Genomic DNA, 6,000 nt, shown 5'->3' with positions numbered 1-6,000 from the left:
ATGCCCAGACACAACCCCTGCTTCTCAAGAGACTGTGGCTGCCACTGCCCAGCAGACCCCATTTCTGTACAGCTGGAGCCCAGCGTCCCACTTTTTGGTGCCTTGGGGATAGAGTAGCTCACGTTACAGAAACAGCTGAGCTGTAATTATAGTTTACGTTATGAGCTGGACGACTTGGTTAAATTAGCATTGGTATATGAAGCTGAGGTTTGCAGTTTCCTGGTTTTGAGAGAACCTTGCATTTCTAAGGCACAGTTGACATAGGACTGATGGAGGTGAAAGCCTGTCCTGGCATCTCCAGGCAGTGTCTCCACAGCCCCACTTCGACTTAGCTTTGCCACCCCTGCTTGCTCCTGCAGCTTTCAAAGCCGTTGCTTGTGAAGTCAGTGTCCAGCAGAGGTGTCGGGGTTTCCTTCCCAGGGAGCATGGTGCTCTGGGGCTCTGTCGCCCCACCTGCCTACTCTCAGACTAAGAGACTTGCATAGAAAATCAGCGTGCAGAAACAGCGTGTCACTTCTCCCCCCACGTGGAAAGAATGGAGCATTTCAGCCCCAGGGCCAGCCCCTCCACATTGGGGATTCTGTAAGATGAATCAGATTACAGTATTTCCTCATAATGCTGATTTCATAAAAATTAAATTTCCTAGCAGTCAGTGCATCTCTCTCATAATGTTATACCCCAATCACTTACTCTAAATATCTTTGAGAATTGCATCAGTTTTACCATTTCACAGAGTCCAGCTGGGATTTTTTTCCCATGCTATTCATTAACAGAAAACATCCAAGCATGGTTTTTCTCTTCTCTGCTCCTCCGTTATGTTACAAGTCCTGCCACTTTCTGAGATCTGCTACACGTTCCCTGCTCCGGCTGGAAACCCGATGATGTCTTTGTCAAGGTTCGAGGAAGCAGCTGGCTCCCTGGCAGGATGGGGCATAGGGCACACTGCACCCTGGGCTCCATCCTCATCTGCATGGCGCCCAGTGGCCCCATGCCAAGAACATCCCACCCAACCGACAGCCCCAGGTTCCCTCAAAGGCCAGCAGCTTGGAGTCACTGCTCACCGCGCCCCTTCCCTCTGCCCGGCTCCTACCCCAATCGAATGCTGCTCTTCTGGAATCTGCCCAGCGAGTCCCAAGGCACCTTTTACCACTGTACATCCAACAACCTCCCTTTTTCAGTACAATGTGCATGGTTGATCATCCCTGCCGGTAAACGAGCTGCCCAGGTGATCAGCAGGGACGGGGTCAGCTTGGTGCTGAGCCCTGGCGCTGTCGTACAGGGGCCCGGCTCCCTGGAGCAAAGTAAAGGCCCAGTTTCACAGTTCCTCCAGCTGCATACCTTAAAGTTAATTACCTCTTAGGAAAAGAAAGCTAAACATTAGAAATCATCTTATAAGCTCCTTTAAATCAGAGATGACACAGAAGAATTGTATTTTCATACGTGTCTTGATGTGTGTACTTTAAATTCTATTGCTCTTTGCTCACATGGCAATGTGATTGTGTTTTACAGCTGTGTGTGCTTTGACGGTTGTGAACCTGAGGTGTCCCTGGCCCTCAGAGGGGTTAGGAGGCCACAACCCACTTCTCTCTGCAGGAGGAGGGAGAGAAAGAAAGCAGGAAAAGAAAATTTCTCTTTCTGTCCAGATTCCTGCTTTTCCAATTTCCTCCATCTCGTCCTTCCAAGTCAAAACCAATATGGTGATCCAATTATACAGAATCAAATCCTGTGTTTAAATTCGGCAGTCCCATTGACCTTATTTAAATGCCGAACTTGGTTTTTTATGTTAATTTAAACCTACTACGAAGGCATTTTAAATGAAAGAGATAATTAATCCCAGCAAATCAGGTTTCTAGTTAAGTGTCACATAATTAAAGCCATTCCACTTTTGGCACTAAGATTAGAAACCCGAGGTGCAAGCATGTTTTTCAGCTAGCGGCTCCACAACCCTGCCCCTCCCGAGGGTTCCAGCTTGGTGTCACAGCAAGCTACAGGCAAGGCAGAAACCCCGCTCTGACTGCTCTCTGTGTGCTCTTAGTGGAAAACATATCGTGTTGAAGTTTGGTGTTTCCTCCTAAGTACTTTTGTCAAAAAGAAAAAGAAACTGAGGTTCAGTTGCTATTATTTCACAGGGAACTACAGCAGACCGGATGTCCCTGACTATTCTGCTATTTTTCTCATGTGGAAACACTGTATTTGTCGTATACTGTGCGGCTGGTGATTCAGACATTGTGAGCCCTTATGGTGAACTGATAGAGATGCAAACCCTTTCGCCAGATTGTTTAAACAAGAAGAAAAAAAAAAACCTAAATGCACTTAATTAACATCTGATGTGTAGCTTTGCAAACACAAATGCAATATTTGTGTTTGAGCACTGACAGTAATGACTGTGAACTATGCTATTAATGTCTGGTTTAAAGATGTTTGTGGTAGGACCACGTCGGGAATAACACACATAAAAACGGCATCAGACAAAACAATAGCGGAGAGCCCAGCAGGAAAATGGAAAAGCTGCGCTCGGGAGAAACACGTTATGTTTTTTCCCCTGTAGATCAAAATTATTCTCAAAAATAGGTCCAGACCCTATGGCTTTCAGACACTCAGAGGGGCGAAGATCCTCTTTCCTTCTCTGCACAGAAATGAGTGTCATTCGAGGAGGCCGGAAATCCCGCAGGCTCTGTCCAGTGCCCCCCGGGGCTGGCGCGTCTGGGGACATCTGACAGCTGCACACCTGCAGAGTGAATTCCACACTCCCGGGTCGCGTCACAGTTTGAATACACAGGTCCCCCTGGGCAACTCGACTACCCCAGTGAGCACTCTTCTCCCTGAAACCTGCCCCATGCCAAGTGCCAGAACTTCGCAGGCTGCGGGATGCAGAAGCACGGAGAAGGCCGAGAAAGGTGAACGTGCTCTTGGCTTCAGGGTGAAGAGCTCCAGGAGGCCCTGTGTCCAGCCTGAGTCGTCAAGGCGCCAACAGCGTCAGCTGTCATCAGTTCTCCGCAAGGACGCGGGACATTTGGGGACGAAGGCCTTCAGGGAGATACTACACCTGCTCAGCCCAGGCTGCCACAGCGGGGGAGAACGGCGCTCGCAGACACGGGGGTGGGGGGTGGGGGTGGGCTGCTCCCCAGGGCTCCCCTCGGGACCCTGTGTTGCTTCCCGCTGCAGCCCAGAGCGACCTTCACGTTACAGACCCCATCTTAGGAGCAGCAACTCAGCCTGGGCAGCAACAGAAGGGCGTCTGTGCAGGACACACCAGGGAGCCGACCTGACAGGGCCTCCGGCTCCCGGCAGCCCCGCGTTTCCCACTGTAGGGCAGAACCTTGCAGAAGCCCTGCACCAGTCATCGCGTCCACGCCCGGTAGGGCGTTAAGACTCTCGTTTCCTTCACACGAGGAGGAATTCCTGCCAAGATCCGAAAATAATAAACAGGCTCCTTAAAAGAAGACGCGTTCTAAAATTAGGAAATACTTTCAAACACCAGGTAAATCGTCTGCAGTGGGGTGAATTGGATTCTTCAACGTCCAGAAAAGCTTCTGACGATGTGCTCCTTATTTACAGGGGGAAGACAGGCGGGGAAGCAGCCCTCAGTAAGCTGCTCAGGAAAGCTAAGCAGAAGTGCCTGGTTTCCATTTGTCCCAATTCCTCGGTCTACGTTCCTAAGGCTGCCCACGGAACTATATTTCAGAGCTTTCCCAGTATTTTTAAGCAACGATGCATAAATTCAGACCATTCACACAGTATTTCAGACAGCAATGTTTAAATCACCCCTTAAGTGTTTAGAGTGTTAACACACATAAGTACAAAGTATTTATTTACAGATCTAAAAGTGTCGACTATCACTGCTCTGCCCTTATTTATGTTCTCCGCGGGCCGGCCAGCTACAAACTTTTAGGAGGAATTTGGCTGAAAAAATGTTGTGTGTTTGGCACCGTGAAGGCTGTTAACCGTGTCTGAGCTCACTCTTCCCTCTTCCAAACATAAACCTGTTCCCTGAGAGATCCTACTACTCCTGGGGCCTGTGTAAATTAATTTCTTGATAGAACATTGGCAGTAGTGTTGAGTTGATAGCACCAATCATTTCTGGTTAAGTTTTTTGGTGGAAAAGAAATAAAAATAGCAAACATGTATTAAGGATTTTCTGTTTTGATGGAAAGAATGGGAAAATATGTCGAGAAATATGGGCATAACAAAAAAAGGTTAGAGGGCCAGGGATTTAGCCCAGTGATTCCATGGCCTGCCTTGCAAACTCAAGGACCTGAGTTCAATCCCTGGTACCAAAAAAAAAAAAAAAAAAAGGTTAGAGGGCCAGGGATTTAGCCCAGTGATTCCATGGCCTGCCTTGCAACCTCAAGGACCTGAGTTCAATCCCTAGTACCAAAAAAAAAAAAAAAAAAAGGTTAGAGGGCCAGGGATTTAGCCCAGTGATTCCATGGCCTGCCTTGCAAACTCAAGGACCTGAGTTCAATCCCTGGTACCAAAAAAAAAAAAAACAAAAACAAAAACAAAAAAAAGGTTAGAAAACATAAAAAGCCACTAAAAGGCTAGAGAAACATATGTAAAGTAATTTTAAAGGGAGGGAAAACACTTATTGGCAACTAGATTCATTGAAAAATGGGATGAATAACATTTCTATCCTAATCAAAGAGATACTATAAATTCTATTTTAACAGACATTACTTCAAAAGATGAAAACAATTTATACTTTTCCAGATAAAAACTTTAAGGAAGGACATATTCAATTAAAGTAACCTGAGATTTCAGTTAAGAGTCTTAAACTCTAATTACTGCCTAGATTGTGAAAACTCAGAAGCTAATTATTCCCCCCAACACTTTACTCTCTGCTCTGAGCCCTGCTCTGCCCCTTGTCTGCCTGCCAGGCAGCTCGGATGGCCACACCTCCCCCACACCTCAGGCTGCTGCCCTTCTCAGCGAATGTTAGTGGAAAAGCAGCACTGCTACTTTTTCCTTCTTCTCACCAACCTCCCATCAAACCCAAGCGGGAGGATCACACGGAACCGGGCCTGTATGAGCCCTACCAACGCTGAGTCTCTGGGAAGATAGTGACCAGAACCACAGGAGCCCTTCAGGGACGCTGTAAAATCAGCTGGAAGCTGTATCCATTTAAAGAAGTTTTCTTATGCATCTGTGTTACGACCGAAACACATATTTTACAACACCGTGGTCACATTGCTTACACCGCCGAGTCCTCTCACCTTGAGCTGCGGTTGGCCCGCTGCTGAAACCTCCTCTCCCTGGGTGGCAGCAGCCGGCTCCTCCGTCCCTGCTCCGGTCCCACCTTCACCACGAAGCCCGACTGTGAGCCGCTCAGGGAGAACCACAGCTCAGCACACCCGGAACTCCTGTGCCCTCCTTCCATCCGTTTGTACGTTGGCTGTCACGCTTCTGATTTCCTTACACACCATGCAGTTCATGCCCTGTTACTGATTTATTTATGAAGCTTGGTATTCACGGTCTCTCCACTTCTTTCCCCAAATACTGTATATATTTTGGGAAGGACATAAATCCTATTTTGCCCACTTGACGGCCTCTCCTGACAGGTTACTTAATGAACTTTTGCTGTATCCGTTCAGTAACTATGAATCCTCTCCACAGCAAGTTGTACTTTCCACATCTAAAAATTCTTCCAAGACCCCATGCTTCAGAGTGGTCCACAGTTTAATTAATCAATGCCCAAACAGAAAACATTTATGTCGTTTCCAGTTTTTGCTATAACAAATAATGCTTCCATTAATGTACTTGTGCATAAGTTCCTGTGTCTCTGATTATCTCCTCAGGGTTTCTCACTAGAACTAGAATGGCTGAGAGGCAATTTGTACACTTTGAGAGCTCCAGCCGCATTTTACAAACTCACTTCTAAACACCGATTTACACCACGGTTGGCAGTATGGGTGTCTCTAACTATACTGTCACCAGTATGAATAAATATCACCTTTAAACACTTTTGTGACAGCATTAGCATCTAAAAGTTTTAATTTGGGG

Source organism: Fukomys damarensis, unplaced genomic scaffold (assembly GCF_012274545.1).
Source record: "Fukomys damarensis isolate Sample0158 unplaced genomic scaffold, DMR_v1.0_HiC HiC_scaffold_26, whole genome shotgun sequence".
Taxonomy (NCBI): Eukaryota; Metazoa; Chordata; class Mammalia; order Rodentia; family Bathyergidae; genus Fukomys; species Fukomys damarensis.
This window is presented reverse-complemented; position numbering follows the sequence as displayed.